The 20,086-nt window shown below is 39.8% G+C and overlaps 2 pseudogenes across 1 annotated transcript; both read right to left on the bottom strand.

Annotated features, from left to right (window-relative positions):
- Positions 1–1,195: 1,195 nt before the first annotated feature.
- LOC107541421 (large ribosomal subunit protein eL32-like) lies at positions 1,196–9,349 on the bottom strand (annotated as a pseudogene). Its single transcript, XR_015713668.1, has 3 exons — positions 9,325–9,349; positions 7,601–7,785; positions 1,196–1,540 (listed from the first exon to the last, which is right to left on the bottom strand). The product of XR_015713668.1 is annotated as a large ribosomal subunit protein eL32-like (transcript).
- A 7,396-nt stretch (positions 9,350–16,745) lies between these two features.
- Positions 16,746–18,098, bottom strand: LOC107541395 (large ribosomal subunit protein uL3 pseudogene; annotated as a pseudogene).
- Between the last annotated feature and the right edge of the window lie 1,988 nt (positions 18,099–20,086).

The following is a 20,086-nucleotide window of genomic DNA, read 5'->3' on the forward strand; positions in this document are numbered from 1 at the left end:
TTAGCCCCACTGTTTCAGATCCCACCCCATCCACTATACATCATATTCTAATCCTGAATACTATTAGAAGGTAAAACATATGTATCTTGAAATCAAGAACACATGGTACTTTTATAATTGTCAAAGTTAAGAATAAAATGGCATTTCTGAGTCACAGCTGTTAGAATGAATCTAACATACATCTTATCATTGTTATGCCCTTCCCCATCCCTGCTTGTTATCACTTTTAATATAATATAGGGCTTATGGTTCATATAGTTATCAATATACTATTTTATATAATAATACTTTGATCATATATTGACATTTGGTTTTATAACAAGATTTAGAATTTTATAAACCATGATTATGTCTAACCTGCTTCAGGTCTCACTGTCAGGCCCTGACAGAACCAGCACCTTCCAATAGAAATATAAAGCAAGCCACATAAGTAATTTTAAATTGTCTTATAACCACTTTATAAAAAGTAAAAAGAAACAAGTGAAATTATTATTTTAAAAAAACACAACCTCTTATCTGGGCCATCTTTTTAAAAAAATATGTCTTTATTGATTTCAGGGAGAAGAAGGGAGAGGGGGAGATAGAAACATCAATGATGAGTCATTGATTGGCTGCCTCCTGCATGCCCCCGACTGGGGATTGATCCCACAACTTGGGCATGTGCCCTGACGGGGACTCGAACCTCAATCTCCTGGATCATAGGTGGATGCTCAACAGCAAAACCAAGCCAGCTGGGTGAAGTGAAATTATTTTTAAGAGTATATTTCATTTCACAAAAACAGAAAGTAGAATGGTGGGGGCCAGAAGCTGGGGGGAGGAGGATGCAAAGTTAGTGCAAATATATATATTTCTGTTGACTTAAGAAACATTCAAACCTGTGGAGAATATTTATAAGTTTATTTGAGACAAATTGACAACATATGCCAGTGAGCAAGGTATCAAATGCTCCATAAAATAACATTTTTTTCCCCATCACCTGAGGATATGTTTTCCATTGCTTTTCAGAGAGAGTGGAAGGGGGGAGAGAGAGAGAGGGAGAGAAACATCAATGTGAAAGAGACACATCAATTGGTTGCCTCCCACACGTGCCTGACCAGAGCCGGGGATTGAGCCTGCAATCTAAGTACATGCCCTTGGCTGGAATGGAGCCCAGGACCCTTCAGTCCACAGTCCGATACTCTAACCACTGAGCAAACTGGCTAGGTCAACAGTCTCTTTTTTGGGGCAGAATTTTATGGCTTTATTAACACAAATACAATGTATACACAATCTGTTTATTCATTTTCTTTGCTGAGCAGCCTGGCACTGGGATTGGTGACTCTGATGGCCAGTTGGTCTGCTCTTTCCACAATGAGTTTGCTGTTCCTTGAGGAGATGTGAGCAATCTCAGCACAGTAAGATGTGTTGCACGTTAGCAGCACTTCAAGTTCCTTGACATTGTGGACCAGGAACTTCCAAAAGCCACTGAGCAGCATGGGCTTTGTTTTCTTGTTGCTCCCATAACCAATCTTGGGCATCAAGATCTGGCCCTTGCATCTGGCTGTGAAAAGCAGCAGGGTGTCTGTCTGCTAGGGAGAGATGGATGAAAATGCAGGCACCCTCTTAAAGGGCCAACATACAAAGTTTTGTGTGTAGCCATTCACCTTGGGCTCCGGCAGAGGGAAGGCAGAGTGGACTAGAGCTGTGTGAGGAGAATACAGGGTTGTAGGCTCTGGAGATGGAGCTCAAGGGCATCCATCTGGATTCTTGTGCTGAGTCATTCCCCCATACTGCAGAGGACATCTTTCTCAGGCAGACCTTTGCCAACCAGTCAGCTTTTGCCTGTGTGTGTGGGGGGAGCAATTGCCTCACACATTGGAAAACTTCTTGCTCCACCCTGTGGAGTTTACACCTTGCTGTGGTCAACAGCCTGAATCTCATTAAGAGACTCACATTAATCAGCTTGCAGGCAGAAGTGGACTTCTGGGTGCTTTGAGACTTTGCCTGACCTGCTTCTGGACCTGGGCTTTGGAAAAGTAGAGTTTGGTGTGCATCTTGGTCCTGTCCAATTGCACCCAGCCCCAGCATAGGGGACCACAGGACATGGGTTGTTGATAGGTCCAAACAGCGTTCTCAAGGTAAGTCACAAATAGTGCCTGATACTGACCTGCACCAGAGACCCTCAAAAAAGACTGAGTCCTAGCAGATCTACCAAATACACAGAAACAAATCCAAATAGGCAGCCAAAATGGGGAGACAAAAAACCAACAACAAGCTCCAAATAAAAGAATAAGAGAATTCTCAAAAAAAAAGAGCTAAATGAAATGGAGATAAGCAATCTATCAAATATAAAGTTCAGAATACTGATTGTAAGGATGATGAGAAAAGATAGGGAAACTATGAAGGAAATTAAGATGACATAGTAGAAATAAAGAATACATTGGAAGGAATAAACAGCAGATTACTGGAAGCTGATGACCAGATCAGCAAATTAGAAGACAGGGTAGAAAAAAATCACTCAGAGATTCAAAAAGAAAAAACAATTAAAAAAACAGGAGGACAGTTTAAAGGAGCTGTGGGACAACATGAAACATAACAATATTAGAATCGTAATATTGAGTGCCAGAAGGGGAAGAGAATAAGCAAAAGATAGAGAATCTGTTTGAAGAAATAATGGCAGAAAACTTCCCTAACCTGGTCAAGGAAAAAGTCACACAAGTTCAGGAGCCACAAAGAATCCCAAGCAAGAAGAATCCAAAGAAGCCCATGCCCACACACATCATAATTAAAATGCCAAAAATCTAGGACAAAGAGAGAATCTTAAAGACAGCAAGAGAAAAGGAATCTGTTACCTACAAAAAAGCTCCCATTATGCTGTCAGATGACTTCTCATCAGAAACTCTACAGACCAGAGGGAATGGCATGAAGTATTCAAGGTAATGAAAAGCAAGGATCTGAAACCAAGAATACTCTATCCAGCAAGGCTCTCATTCAAAATAGAGCTTTCCAGACAAAAATAGGCTAAAGGAGTTTATCACCACCAAACAAGGATTGCAAGAAATGTTAAGGGGACTGCTGTAATAAGAAGTAGAAATAGAGAGAGAAACATATGCATAAAAGACTAAAATGGCAATAGATAACTTTAAATGTAAATGGATTAAATGCTCCAATCAAAAGACAGGGTAACTGAGTGGATAAGAAAACATGATCAGCCCAGCAGGCATGACCCAGTGGTTGAGCATTGATCTATGACCCAAGAGATCGAGGTTCGATTCCCGGTCAGGGCACATGCCCGAGTTGCGGGCACGACCCCCAGTGGGGGACGTGCAAGAGGCAGCCGATCAATGACTCATCATTGATGTTTCTCTCTCTCTATCCCTCTCCCTTCCTCTCTCTGAAATCAATAAGGACATATTTTTTAAAAAAGAAAACATGACCCAAATATATGCTGTCTAGAAGAGACCCACCACAGAACAAAAGACTCATACAGGATGAGAGTGAAGGGATGGAAAAATTTTTCCATGCAAATGGAAATGAAAAAAAGCTGAGGTACCAGTACTCATATCTGACAAAAAAGACTTCAAAATGAAGACCATAACGAGAGATAAGAAAGGTCACTACTAAAGGGATCTATCCAACAAGAGGATATAACCCTGATAACATATATGCACCCAATATAGGAGCACCTAAACTTATAAAAAATACTTCTGGAGGACTTCAAGGGAGAAGTCGACAGCAACAGAGTCATAGTAGAGGACTTTAACACCCCACTGACTTCACTGGATAGGTCTTCCAGACAAAAAATCAACAAAGAAACAGTGACCCTAAATGACACGATATATCAAATGAATTTAATTGATATTTGTAGAAATTTCCACACCAAAGCTGCAGAATATACATTCTTCTCAAGTGCACACTGCACATTCTCAAAGTTAGACCACATACTAGGACACAAAACAAGTCTCTACAAGTTCAAGAAGATTGAAATCATACCAAGCACCTTCTCAGATCACAATGGCATGAAATTAGAAATCAACTACAATAAAAACACTAAAAGACACTCAAACACATGGAAGATAAACAGCAATGAATAGGTTACCAAAGAGATCAAGGAAGAAATAAAAAACTTCCTGGAAACAAATGAAAATGAACACACAACAACCCCAAATCTATGGGACACAGTGAAAGCAGTCCTGAGAGGGAAGTTCACAGCACTACAGGCCAAACTCAAAAAACAAAAAACAAAAAACTTCTAATAAATTATCTAACCCTACAACTTAAAGACTTAGAAAGAGAACAACAAGGAAAGCCCAGAGTAAGTAGAAGGAAGGAAATAATAAAGGTCAGAGTAGAAATAAATGACATGGAGAATAAAAAATCAATACAAAAGATCAATGAAACCAAGAGCTGGTTCTTTGAAAAGATTAACAAGACTGATGAATCTTTAGCCAGACTCATCAAGAAACAAAGAGAGCCCAGCCAGCATGGCTCGGCGGTTCACCATAGACCTACAATCCAAGAGATCATAGTTTGATTCTCGGTCAGGGCACATGACCAAGTTGCCAGTCTGATCCTCAGCAGGGGGCTTGCAGGAGACAGTTGATTAATAGCTCTCTCATCATTGATGGTTCTATTTCTCTCTCCTCTCTTCCTCTCTCTGAAATCAATAAAAATATATTTTAAAAAATAAATAAAAAGAAACAAAGAGAGAGGACTCAAATAAACAAAATCAGAAACAAAAGAAGTGAAGTAACAACTGACCCAACAGAAATACAAAGGATTGTAAGAAAATATTATGAACAACTATATGCCTATAAGCTGGACCACCTGGACAAAATGGACAAATTCCTAGAAAAATACAGCCTTCCAAGGCTCAATCAGGAAGAATCAGAAGACCTGAAGAGGCTGACAACTACTGATGAAATTGAAGTAGTAATAAAAAAAACTCCCAGACGGTTTCACACAGGAGTTTTACCAAACATTCAAAGAAGAACTAACACCTGTCTTCCTCAAACTATTCCAAAAAATACAAGAGGAAGGAACACTTCCAAGCTCTTTTATGAGCCAGCATTAGCAAAATTCCAAAACCAGATAAAGACACTACAAAGAAAGAGAATTACAGGCCAATATTCCTGATGAACATAGATGCTAAAATCCTCAACAAAATATTAGCAATCGGATCCAACAATATATTAAAAAGATCATACATCATGATGGCCAAGTGGGATTTATTCCAGGGATGTGAAGCTGGTATAATATTCACAAATCAATAAATGTAATACATCACATACACAAATTGAAAGACAAAAATCATATGATCTTATCAATAGACACAGAAAAAGCATTCGACAAAATCCAACACCCGTTTTTGATAAAAACTCTCAGCAAAGTGGGAATAGAGGGATCATACCACAACATTTTAAAGGCCACATATGACAAACCTACAGTCAATATCATACTCAATGGGCAAAAACTAAAACCATTTCCCCTAAGAACAGGAACAAGCCAGGGATGTCTGCTTTCACCACTTTTATTCAACATAGTACTGGAAGTCTTAGCCACAGTGATCAGACAAGAAGAAAAAAATAAAAGGCATCCAAATTGGAAAGGAGGAAGCAAAACTGTCATTATTTGCAGATGACATGATATTGTATGTAGAAAACCCTAAGGACTCCACCAAAGAACTACTAGATTTAATAAATGAATTCAGCAATGTAGCAGGATACAAAATTAACACCCAGAAATCAATGGCATTTTTATACATCAATAATGAACTCTCAGAAAGCGAAACTAAAAAAAAATCCAATTTACCATTGCAACAAAAAAATTAAGACACTTAGGAATAAACTTAACCAAGGAGGTAAAAGATCTGTACTCAGAAAGCTACAGGAAGTTGCAAAAAGAGATAGAGGAAGATATAAACAAGTAGACGAATATACCATGTTCGTGGAGTGGAAGAATTAACATCATTAAAATGTCCATACTACCCAAAGCAATCCATAGATTCAATACAACCCCTATTAAAATACCAACAGCATATTTCACAGATCTAGGACAAACATTTCAAAAATTTATATGGAACCAAAAAAGTCCCGGAATAGCAACAGCAATCTTGAGAAAGAAGAACAAAGTTGGAGGGTGACAATACCAGATATCAAGTTATACTACAAAACCACTGTAATCAAAACAGCCTGGTGCTGGCACAAGAACAGACATATAGATCAGTGGAATAGAACAGAGAACCCTAAATCAACCCAAGCCGTTATGTTCAATTAATATTTGACAAAGGAGGCAAGTACGTACAATGGAGTACAGAGAGTCTCTTCAATAAATGGTGTTGGGAAAATTGGACAGGTACATGCAAAACAATGAAACTAGACCACAAACTTACACCATACACAAAAATAAACTCAAAATGGATAAAAGACTTAAATGTAAGATGTGAAATCATAAAAATCCTAGAGGAAAAGGTAGGCAGCAAAATCTCAGACATCTCTCCTAGCAATATGTTTGCCGATACATCTCCCAGGGCAAGAGAAACAAAGGAGAAAATAAACAAATGAGACTACATCAAAATAAAAAGCTTCTGCACAGCAAAAGAAATCATCAACAAAACGAAAAGGGAGCTCACTGTATGGGAGAACATATTTGCCAATGACACCTCTGATAAAGGGTTACTATCCAAAATATATAAGGAACTCATACAACTTAACAAAAGGAAGACAAACAATCCAATTAAAAATTGGGCAAAGGACCTAAATAGAAACTTCTCTAAAGAGGACATACAGTTGGCCAAGAGACATTAAAAAATGCTTAAAGTGACTAGTCATCAGAGAGATGCAAATTATAACCACAAGAGATATCACCTCACACCTGTCAGATTGGCTACCATCAACAAATCAACAAACAATAAGTGCTGGCGAGGATGTGGAAAAAAGGGAACCTTAGTACGCTGCTGGTGAGAATTCAGACTGTTGCAGCCACTATGGAAGAGAGTATGGAATTTCCTCAAAAAATTAAATATGAAACTGCCATTTGACCCAGTGATCTCACTTCTAGGAATATATCCTAAGAAACCTGAAACACGAATCAGAAAGAATTTATACGTCCTTATGTTCATAGCAGCACAATTTACAATAGCTAAGATCTGGAAACAGCCCAAGTGCCCATCAGTAGATGAGTGGATAAAAAAGCTGTGGGACATTTATACCATGGAATACTATGCAGCTGTAAAAAAGAAAGATCTCTTATCTTTTGGAACAGCATGGATGGAACTGGAGAGTATTATGCTAAGTGAAATAAGCCAGTCAGAGAAAGACAAGTATCACATGATCTCACTCATATGTGGAATATAATGAACAAAATAAAGTGATGAACAAAAATAGAGACATAGAAGCATGGAATAGATTGAGGAATCTCAGAAGGAAGGTGGGAGTGGGGGAGTGGATGGAGGAGATTAATCAAAGAACATATGTGCATAAATCCATGACCCATGGACATAATAGTATGGGGAAGGCCTGGGGCTGGGGCAGATGCAGGATGGAGGGGATCAATGGGCGGGGAAAGGGAGACATCTGTAATACTTTCAACAATATACATTTAAAAAAAAAAAAGATCTGGCCCTTGAATCTTCTGTGCACCCTATTGTCAATACCTCTGGATTTCCACTTGATTTTGACATATCAGTCTGACTGGTGCTGGATGAACTTTTTGGTCCTGTTTTTGATGATCTTGGTTTTCACAAGGGGTCTGAGGGCAGTCATTGTGCCCAGTAGGAGATGGCTGCCATCTCCTCAGTAGGCAGCGCTGAGGGAGAGGGAAAGAATAACCGTTTTTCAGCTCCTTTTATGCACTTGAAATTAAGGAGGGAATGTACATGGAAGATTGGAGAAAACAAGGCAGGGATTGGATTACAAAATAGTTAAGATTATGTGCTCTCTTGAGGATTAATACCCCCTTTGAGGGGTATTACTTCTGTCATTTCAAAGGTGTGTTAACATAGATGCACGAGAACAATGGACAGGGCTGGCTTCAAACCTTTACTAAAGAAGTGGTAGGCCTAGGACATGACTACCCACCATGACCCGCCTAGTTAGAAACTTATGATTCGATCACCCTGTGAGGTTACTTTCCATGGAACCCCTTTCTTCATCCACATTTCATTTAACCAATGTGGAAAAGAATTTAAATGGAGACAGACTTTAAAATGGAGTCAGAGATGCCATCCCAGAACTGCCTTGGACTGGACCAAAAGCAGCATTATATTACAAACAACTGTTTGTTATAACTACTGAACTGAAAATTAAAGACATTCTTTAGAATTAGCATTACTGTGTTAACTTATCTGGAGCTACAGAAATTTCTTCCTTAATAAAACATACATAGCCTGGCAGGCATGGCTCAATGATTGAGCATTGACCTATGAACCAGGAGGTCATGGTTGGATTCCAGGGCAGGGTACCTGCCTGGGTTTGGGGCTTGATCCCCAGCAGGGGGTGTGCAGGAGGCAGCCGATCGATGACTCTCTCTCATCATTGATGTTTCTATCTCTCTCTCCTTCTCCTTCCTCTCTCAAATCAATAAAAATATATTTTTAAAAAATAAAACACACATAGAAATGCCTTCCTTCTACTCATAATTGTTCCCCTTCCCTTTCTCCTAAGTACCCCTTGCCTTCACCTCCTAATTGGAACACTATTTGGGTTTCTCCCTGAATAGGTGATTCCTAAATAGTTATTCTTTTGGATCTCAAACACTTGATGCCTCACTGTGGCCTTTTATTTTTAAGTTAACACCAAATATATCCTCAACTATATTATTTCAGCATATATAATCAATCTGAAAATATTAGTCATGCACACTTAACTAAGCAGATATGTTCTGAGAAATGTGGTGTTAGAGGATTTTGTTGTCCTTCAAACATCATAGAGCGCACTTACACAAACTTAAATGGTACAGCCTACTACACATCTAGGCTATATGGTATAGCCTATTGTTATTTAGGGGGAGGAAAAATAATATTCCCTCTACTTTTGGGGGGTTCTTGGCTGAGACATCCCTGTAATAAAAGATAGATTAACGGGAGAAAAACAAAGATTTAATACCATGTTTACCTACTATATACATGAGACAGACCCAGGAAAACTGAGTAATTTGCCAAAAAAGCTGAAGCCACCACCTTAAATATCACCTTCAGCTGAAGACAAAAGAAGATGTTGGGGGTGGGGAACCAGTTATGGGAGATTTCCAAGAAAACACAATAGTCCTGGCTGGTGTGACTCAGTGGTTAGAGCATCAGCCGAACACAAAAGGGTCACAGGTTTGATTCCAATCAAGGGCACGTACCTGGGTTGCAGGTTGTCTCTCACATCAATGTTTCTCTCTTTCTCTTCTGTCTCTCTCTTCCCTCCCTCCTTTCCACTATCTCTGAAAAGCAATGAAAAAAATGTCCTTGGGTGAGGATTAAAAAAGAAAAAGAAAAGAAAAGCACAATAAACAAAGGTAAGGTTTTTGTGCAGATATAAGTCTGTCTTCTGAATTGATAAAAGTTTCTAGAGATAAGGTCATTCCCCAAGGGCAACACACTTACAAATGGAGATTTCTCTTATGGATGTAAATGTCTTTCACAAAGGGTAACTTCTACTTGGTTTTCAGAGCTTCTCCCATGCCTGCTGTTTCTTAAAATTAACCAGCCTAAAATAATCCTTATGACAAATAGACATGTTTTAGGGTAACAAATTCTGTTTCCCTATAGCTCCTAGGCTACAAACCTGTATAGCATGCTGCTGTACTGAATACTATAGGCAATTGTAACACAATGGTATTTGTGTAATGCATTGCACTCTGACATTGAGATGGCTGACATCACTAGATAATGGGAATTTTACAACTCCATTATAATCTTATGGGACCATTGTCCAATTGTAACAGAGTGAAGTGCTTGGCATCTCTGACTCCCTCTTGTTCCAGGCTGCTTTGTTCTCATGGTCTTCGAGTTAACAACTTTTGCTTAGTCTTGCATACAAACATGCTAATCATTAGAAGAATTCTGCTTGCAGCTTGAGTTATACAAAAACAGCCTTTTTGTACTCTGGAAAGTACCTCTGGAAGTGTGTACAAAAATAATGAATGTTTATCAAAGATTTGCAGGAACCTCATGACTAGACTCACATCAACTGTAGTCAACAGACTAAGAACAAAGAGGTTTCACAATCTTCTTTAGACCCCTGTTCATGCCCAGATGTCTGTGGTCATCAGTTACCTCTTGCCCCTTCCATTTCCTCCTTCCTTTGACATAAAAGAAGCCCCAAATCTGTACTTTCTTGATATGGTTCTTTAGGACCCTAGTCCACCATTTTCTTGGTTTGCTGGCTTTCTGAATAAAGTCACTTTCCTTGCTCCAACAACTTGTCGGTCCACTCATTGCTTGTCATGTGGCAAGTGGTACAACTTGGACTGGGTTACACTATATGCAGTCCATCATTGACCTCAATGTCATTGTGCAGCACATGACTGTAATGAGATATTGTACGGTAGATTTGTATGTTAAATCATTAAAATCCCAAATGTATTTTACATGTCTCAATTCTTATGCCTAGTGTCTACTGTATTGGAGAGTGCAAGTCTTGAATCCTCCATTCTTTTATAGACCAGATAAGGAATCTTGCATTAACTGAATTTGAAAATGAAATACTGGCATATTATTTTCAATTATGTCATATTAGAGAATAAGTACTTTTAGTCACAGAGTCGAAGTAGTTGCAATTCTTCCTTATTTCATAAATACAATGTATTGAAACAAAAAGTAGATATTTGTGAACTATGTCAACTATATTTGTTTTATTACTCATCTTAATAATGATAATCATTTATTAAATACTTACCTCTTGCCAACTCCTGAGTGTTTTATGGACCTTCTGGAAGCACACTGTTAACAACATGGGACTCTGGAGGCACTGTGGATTAATCTTGATTCAATCATTTATTAGTTGTGTAACTTTGAATAAGGGCATTGACTGCTTTAATCCTATTTTCTCACTTATGACACCAGGAAGATAATATTATCTACCGTACAGTTGTTGCAAGGATTCAATGAGGTTATTCTTATCAAGACCTCACCCCATTGACTGGCTCATGTGAGCCCCTCAGTAAAAGTTAACCTGTTACTTTACTCAATCTGACAATCATGGCAGGTAGGTATTATTACTTCTATTTGAGAGGTGAGGAAACTGGGATTAAGTAGCTTTTCCAAGATTACAGGAGCTGTTAGACAATGAAACTGGCTTTTAAACCTGTTATCCAGATCCAGAATCCAGGGTTTTAACTCCCATGATAACCACTCCCTCAGTTCAATTCTCATCATGAGCTCCATAAGCAGAGGAATTGGTTATATATGATTTGGAATCCATGCAACACAGAGGCTTCTTACAAGGTTTTAATATGAAAATTGAAGATAAGTAATTGCAAAGCCTTTGGGTAGCAAATGAATCCAGCAAGTAAGTAGAACAATTACAAATAATTTTATTGACAGGGCTTTTGGATACTTTTTAAAAAATGTGAATAGCCATATAACCTGTTCTGTTCATAAATTGACCTCAGTTAATTATAAATATTCAAAGTAAACAGAACAGCATAAAGCATTTTAAAAAACACCCATATTCCCATTGTCCCAATAAAATCACCAGACTTATTTTTTGTGTATATTTGTAGAATTACAACAGAGAAACAGATCAACAGAGAGAGTACATACAGAGATGGAACTGGAGAGAAGATATGTGTGTGTGTGTGTGTGTGTGTGTGTGTGTGTGTGTGTGTGTGTGTGTGGTGTGTGTGTGTGTCTATGTGTGTAGATATTTACAACATCAGGACCAGGGGATTCTGAAGACTGCCTCCTGCACATCATGGTTGACCTGGCACTGATGTGACCAGGTTTGAAGTTAAGCTAAGCATCAGTGGATGCTCAGAGTTAGGGGGTTAGCCTGGGGTGAGCAGTCAACAGGAAGGGGGTGTGAGATCATTGAAAGGGGCTGGAATAGTTTGGGTCTGACTAAGGAACAAGTGGTGCCTGAGATCCCCACGTGTACTTTGCCGTATGGGAACATCACGTCCCTGTGGAGTGACCCATGCTTCATGTGCTCACATTCCCAGTTCCTGGCAGGCAGCCTTTGGCTTTATCTGTCTTTCCACTCCCCCGTACAAGCCATCAGCTGGTTCTAAAGGGTTTCTGGTTTTCAGACCCAGGGTACTACCCACTCTCTGTGGCTTCCCTACCCCTGCCCACACTTTGGCCATTTTCTTAATCCCCTTGAATTATCCAGTTTGAGGATGCCAATCTTTTTTTCCACCAGGACCTTGAATGGCAGGACAGAAATAGCCTAAAAGCATTTTTATTATTCACATTCCCTTCTCATATACTTTCCACATATATATTTTGGTATATTGTACTGCCATGACACAACTGTTTTTTCCAGGTTCTACATTTTCTGCTTCATGATTTAATGTACAAGTCCATAGTTTACATTGGGGTTCACTCTTTGTTTTGTACATTTTATGGATTTTGACAAATGTATAATGATATATATCCAGAATTACTGTATCATACAGAGTAGTTTCACAGCCTTAAAAATCCTCTGTGCTCCACTTATTTATCTTTCACCCTCTCCATGAAACTCTGGCAACCACTGATCCTTTTACTGTCTCTATAATTTTTAAATATTTTTTAAAATATATTTTTTTTGATTTTAGAGAGAGATGAAGAGAGAGAGAGATAGAAACATCGATGAGAGAGAAACATCCTTCTGCTGCCTCCTGCACTCCCCCCACCAAGAATCGAGCCCAAAACCCAGGCATATGCCCTGACCGGGAATTGAACCATGACCTACTGGCTCATAGGTCGACACTCAACCACTGGGCTATCTTAATCATTTTTAAGTGTACAGTCTAGTAGAGTTAAGTGTATTCACCTTCTTGCATAACAGATCTCAAGAACATTTTCATCTTGCAAATTGAAACTCCATGTATATTAAACGACAACTCCTCATTTCCCTTTCTCCCAGCTTCTGGTAGCCATCTTTCTACTTTCTATTTCTATGAATCTGACTCCTCTAGGTACCTCATAAAAGTGGAATCATATAGTATTTGTCCTTTTGTGACTGGCTTATTTCACTTAGTATAATGTTCTCAGGGTTCATCACATTTTGTTTATCCATTCATCCAGGGATGGATACTTGAGGTGCTTCCATCTCCTGGCTATTGTGAACAGTGCTTCTGTGAACATGAGTGTACATGCCTCTATTATTTTGCTTTTTCCAGAATATCATATAGTTGGAATTATACAGTATGTAGCCTTTATGGATTGGCTTTGCTCATTAAGCAATATGCATTTAATGTTCCTCCATGTCTTTCTGTGGCTTGATAGCTCATTTCTGTTGCTCCATATCTTCATCAACATTTGGTATTGTCAGCATTTTGGATTTTAGGATTTTCTAATAGGTATGTAATGGTATCCCACTGTCATCTTAATTTGTAATTCCTTAATGACGTGATCTTGAGCATCGTTTCATATGCTTATTTATCATCTGTATATATTCTTTGGTGATTAATATTCTGTAGGAGATGAGTGATGGGAATCTGTAGGGTCAGTTAATAGTGGACTTCACAGTTCACTGTGCAAGGTTCTATGCAGCTTTTTGCTCTTTGTTGGGAGATCCTGGATGTCAAGGTTTTAAGTGTCTACTGGGTCAATGATTTGAGATCTGTTGATGTGAAGGGCTGGAGGTCTGTGAGAGTTAGAAAAATGGACATCTGTTGCTTAAAGCAACTGGGAGCCTGTGAGGTTGTTGATTTATTGGAGGAAATGTGTAGCTGAATGATTGAGAGGCGTATGGTAGTCAATGATTATCGTTGTGTGCAAGGTAGTGACTAAAGGGAGTCTGGGATGTAGATGCTCTGGGAGTCAATTGTTAGGGGCAGTATGACTAGTGACTTCAGGTTGGCTTATGTTTTGTGTGGTCTGTGTGGGGTCTTAGCCTTATAAAATATATGCCTCTTAGTCATTAAGGGTCAGTAATTAAGGGGTTTGGGGATAAAGTAAGTGGGTTTCCTGGGGAACATAGATAGAAGAAATTCTGGATCAATATTTGTTAATAAACACCAGGTTCTGGGGTCAGTGTTGCTGAGCATATGATGCAGTTATTACGAGGTTTTGGAAATCAGCAAATGGAACATTCTTGGTGGTCATTCATTGAATGTGTAGTGGGTCAGAGCTTCACAGGTAGAAATGTCAATGATTATGTCCCTAGGAGATAGCTACTGAGAAATAAAATATATAACCCCAACCATCTAGAACAAGTTCTTTGTTGCGGGGGACCATAGTGTGCATTGTAGGCTATTTAGCAGCATCCCTGGCTTCTACCCATTAGATGCCAGTAGCACCATCACTCCCTCATTGTGAAAACTAAAAAGTGTCTCCAGACATTGCTGAATGTCCCTTGGGGGGAGCAAAATTGCCCCTTGTTAGGAATCACTGTCCTAGAAAAAATACATTGGAAGGAATAAACAGCAGATTAGAGGAAGCTGAGGATCAGATCAGTGAATTAGAAGACAAGGTAGAAAAAAATCACTCAATTAGAGATCCAAAAAGAAAAAACAATTAAAAAATAGGAAGATAGTTTAAGGGAGCTGTGGGACAACATGCAATGTAACAATGTTCGCATCATAGGAGTGCCAGAGGAGGTCGAAAGTAAGCAAGGTTAGAGAACCTGTTTGAAGAAATAATGGCAGAAAAAAAATCACACAAGTTCAGGAGGCATAGAGAGTCCCAAGCAAGAAGAATCCAAAGAGGCCCATGCCCAGGCATGTCATAATTAAAGTGCCAAAAATTCAAGACAAAGAGAGAATCTTAAAGGCAGCAAGAGAAAAGCAATCTATTACCTACAAAGGAGCTCCCATAAGGCTGTCAGCTGACTTCTCATCAGAAATTCTACAGGCCAGAAGGGAATGGCATGAAGTATTCAATGTAATGCAAAACAAGGATCTGAAACTAAGACTACTCTATCCAGCAAGGCTATCATTCAAGATAGCTCATGAAATAAAGAGCTTCTCAGACAAAAAAAAAAAAAAAAAAAGGCTAAAGGAATTTATCACCACCAAACCAGCATTGCAGGAAATATTAAAGAGACTGCTGTAATAATAAGAAATAGAAAGAGAAACATAAGCATAAAGAATTAAAATGGCAATAAAAAAGGACCTATCAATAATAACCTTAAGGACTTTAAGGGAGAGATCAATAGCAATACAGTCATAGTCATGGACTTTAACACCTCACTTACTTCACTGGATAGATCTTCCAGACAAAAAGTCAACACAGAAGCAGTGACTGTAAATGGCACATTAGATCAGATGGATTTAATTGATATTTACAGAACATTTCACCCCAACGTTGCAGAATATACATTCCTTTCAAGTGCACATGGGTCATTCTCAAAGATAGACCACATGTTAGGACACAAAACAAGTCTCTACAAGTTCAAGAAGATTGAAATCATATCAAGCATCTCAGACCACAAGGACATGAAATTAGAAATCAACTACAGTAAAAACACTCGAAAACATTTAAACACATGGAGGCTAAATAACATGTTATTAAACAATGAATGGGTTACCAATAAGATCAAGAAAGAAATAAAAAACTTCCTGGAAACAAAAGAAAATGAACACACAACAACCCAAAATCTATGGAACACAGCAAAAGTAGTCCTGAGAGGGAAGTTCATAGCACTACAGGCTTACCTCAAAAAGCAAGAAAAATTTTTAGTAAACTATCTAACCCTACAACTTAAAGAATTAGAAAGCTCCCCTGTGAAGCTGTCTGGACCAGGGCTCTTGTTTGCTAGGAGTTTTGTTTGTTGCTGCTTTGATTTCATTAGTTGTTATTAGCCTATTCAAGTTTTCTGATTCTTCCTGATTCAGTTTTACATGATCTCACTCATATGTGGAAACTAACAAACAAAATAGACTGAAGAACAAAATAGATCCAAAGAGATAGAAGCATAGAAAAGACTGATGAATCTCAGTGGGAAGGTGGGGGTGGAGGAGTGAGTGGGGAGAGGTTAATCAAAGAACTTATATGTATATACTCATAACCCATGGACACAGACAATCATGTGGTGAATGCCTGGGGGAGGCGGATGTGGGGTGGAGGGGATCAATGGGGAAAAAAGGAGGGGGGATATGTGCAATACCTTCAACAATAAAGATAAATTTAAAAACAAAATAATAAATTTTTTAAAAAAGAATCACTGTCCTAGCAACAAGACCAAAGAATCTCAATGAATATAAATGATTAAACTCACATAATAATGATAGAAAATCTCAGATTGGATATACAAGTGAAATACAGCTCTTTAATTTAAAATGGAAACACTTGAAAGAAATGGAAAGGTTGAAAACAATAAAATGGAAGATATTTTTTGTAAGCACATTGGGTCTGGTGGTACAGTTTCCTGCTACCATGCTCATTCCAGTTGGAGGATGTGACCGGATTTCTAGGATTTCTAGAGGTTAAAAGTCATGGGAATTCAGTTCTGAAATACAGAGGAAGATAATGGTGAGGTGTCCTTGTATTCTGGAAGAGCTTGTGGTTGGTGGGAAAGTGTGGAATCTTAATCATGCTGTTAGCAGGCAGTATATGTTTTGCTTTTAGGATGTCTATGAAGAGACAAGCATCCTCACCCCTGTGAACTGTTTTGATTTTGAGGTTTGGGACTGGTGGCAAGTATGTTGTTTCCTTCTATTATTTTAAAATACATATTTTTATTGATTTTAATTTTTTTTATCACTAGAAAATAACTTTATTGAGACCCCACCAGCTGCACAATCTGTTGCTGGCATCAAGCTCCTTATTCCTTTGCAATTTGGTCTTTCTTAAGTGGTTCCATGAATGCTTTCTTCTCCTCCAATGTCTGGAAGCAGCGGTGGCCGAACTTGGAGGTGGTGTCGATAAGCTTAAGGTCAATCTTCTCCAGGGCCCGCCCTTTGGTCTGCACCAGCAAGGACTGGCAGAGGGTGAGCACTCGCTTCTTGGTTCCCACCACACAGCCTTTCACCATGACAAAGTCATTCCTCACTTCACCATAGTGGACAAAGCTACCCAGAGGGTTGATGTTCTTGTCCGATAGGTAGTAGTCGGTGGAGGCATTGTTCTTGATCAGTTTGCCGTCCTTGATAAGGTAGCTCTGGCCAACCTTGTAGATCTTCTTGTTGATCTGTGTGGTGATGGTAGCCTTTCTGCCCAGCCCAGGCCACAGAGAAGGCCACTCGGGCAGGATGCCACCCCCCGATACAAGCAACTTTGAGCAACCCTCAGTGGGTCTTGCAGGGCAGCTTTTTGGTGTGCCAGCTGCTGGTGACCTCTTTGTAACCTTTGCTTTTGGTCACTCCAATGACATTGATCATCTCATCCTGTCCAAACACCTGGTTCACAGAGACCTGCTGCTCTAGCCTCTCACGGGCCCAGTCCAGCTTTTCAACCACTGTGCCTTCATTCACCTGGATCTCCATGAGGTAGGCCTTCTTCTGGCGTAGAGGAAGCAAGCGCAACTGGGTGTGCGCAATGACACGGATGACCAGGCAGTACTTCTTCATGCTGCTGAGGTCCTTCTCCAGCTGCCTCCTGCCATCGTCATCCTGCCACTTCTTGCAGTACTTGGTGAAGGCCTTCTTCTTAGATTTATGCCAGTTCTTATAGTATTGCCTTTTGCACTCATCACTGATATGCTCAGCAAAGGTGGTTTTCAAAGTACAGAGGCCTCGGGGGGGGGGGTTTCACGTAGCTCACGATGACCACAACCACCATGGGCAGTGTCTCCACAATGGTCATAGCCTCCACGACCTCCTTCTTGTTCACCTTAGACCCTGGCCTATTGACCTCCCGCACGATGTGGGTCATGCCAGCCTTGTAGCCCAGGAAGGCTGTCGGGTGCACAGGCTTGGAAGGGTCATCCTTGGGAAAGCTCTTCACCTTCCCTCGGTGCCAACTGCTGCACTTCCGAGGCAAGAAGCCCAGGGACCCATGCCTGGGAGCGGAGAACTTCCTGTGAGACATGCCGCTGCCAAATGCTGCCAATAGAGCTATTGATTTTGTAGAGAGAGAGGAAGGGAGAGGGAGAGAGAAACATCGATCAGCTGTTTCCTTCACACACATCTCCTACCAGGAAATGAGCCTGCAACCAGGATGTGTGCTCTGACCAGGAATCAAACCAGCCACACTGGCCAGGGCTCTTCTATTATTTTTGTTTGTATAAAACTTGAGGCAGACTTCTGCTCTGGCATGATGGAGTAAGAAAGTTGATAAACCCTCTCCCCCAAAATCAACTCTAAAAGTTGGGAAAAACTGTCAAAAACAACAATTTCAGTACTCTGGAATTAGACCAAGTGCATACTTCAAACTAAGAAGTGTTTTATTAATCAAAACTGCTCAAGTTTGGCTCCTAGCTGTTCAATTTGTGGTGGTTGTTTTTTGTTTTGTTTTGTTTTCCAGTATGGCTTCCACCTGTCCACCAGCACTTTTGGTGCAGTAGTTCAACCAGGGCAGGGCAGGCCAGGAAAACAGCAAGCTTTACTGCAGCTGCTGGAGATGGCTCACATAATTTGGAGCATGGCCAGTTTAAGTGACTGTCTTAGCAGCAAGCAAAGGAAGGGGGCCAGCAGCAGCGTTAGCCACACCTTACAGCCTCTTGGGGGCAAACAATGGACTAGTAAACCAGGAATTTAACATGGAGATCTGGGAGGTTAGATATCCACAGGGAACCTGATAAACTCTCCCTACGTCTTAGGCAGACTGGAGCTTATGTGCATATGTAGCAGAGATCAGAAGAGATCAAAACCACCCACATATCTCTGGCTTACTGAGCCTGTGTATGCACAGAGGACACACGAGCAAGTCCAGTGAAAAAATCGAAAGCCAGGGCACACTTGTGAAAGTCCTGGGGTTTGAATGTACTCTCCAGCAATAAGGCAAGTCAAATGTGACTTGACATGTTTTTGCATAACCTCTGATCAATCTTTGGCTGAACACTAAGCTGTACAGACATGAGGGTGGTCCTTAGAAAGTAAGCCTTAAATATAAAAAACAAAAACAAAATCTGAGCAGAGACACAAGTGGCTACACATTGCAGAGAGGACAGACTTCACAGATTTAGCTTAGCTACAAAGCCTGGACAAAATGCTTGAGGGCTTGGAAAAGTAAACAGTGGCGGAAGGACTGGGGTAAAAGACCAGAATGTGAAGTTCCACTTAAATGGCGGTGAGTTTACCATTTTCTTTTTATTAGGTATGCTCCAGCCTGAACTAAAGGCAGGTTAAAACTGGACATGAGCACTGTGGTGCAGACAGAGATCCAGGCCCTTAGTTCTGGCCTGAGGAATAGCAGGCTTTTTTTTTTTTTTTTTTTAATCAAAGAGGAGGAATCAGGGTAAACTTAGCATTAGAAAAGTGCAATTACTTTCCTTTGACCAAATCTGATTTCACTCTACCTAATGTCCACCTGCTTCATCAGACTGTAATCTCCATCATGGATGACTTGCAATTAGGGCATCCTTGGCCCTCCTGAAGAAAGGAAATTAGTGGCAGATGGACAGTCTGTGTATGGAGTTCTCAGGTACCTTCACCTGAGTGAGAAACCTTCCTCCATCAGGACATCAGGTTTCTGACAGGCAGCCCTGTGTGATACCAAGATAAAAAATGGCTGAAAGAACTACTGTCAATGGATTTCTGCATTGAAATTTTAGATTACGTGTCAAATTTTAATCAGAAAAACTAAATCCCAGAGGAATAAATTCTGCAGGCTCCAAAGGGACACTGAAAGGAGGCTCAGTGCCTAGGAATTCACACAAAGGAAAACAACCTGATAAGAGCAACTAATTAAGAACTTTAAAAATGACTGACTCCTATTAATCTTGCTGCTTGATTGGGGCTTTATAAATAGCTCCAGTTAATGAGCCTGTCTATATTCTCTTGGGAAATAATTCCACTGAATTAACAAACCAACTGTAACACTTAGAATGTCTGCTTAATGGAAATATATAAAGCAACTACTCACAGAACTAAA

Source organism: Miniopterus natalensis, chromosome X, assembly GCF_054644295.1.
Source record: "Miniopterus natalensis isolate mMinNat1 chromosome X, mMinNat1.hap1, whole genome shotgun sequence".
NCBI classification, from domain to species: Eukaryota; Metazoa; Chordata; class Mammalia; order Chiroptera; family Miniopteridae; genus Miniopterus; species Miniopterus natalensis.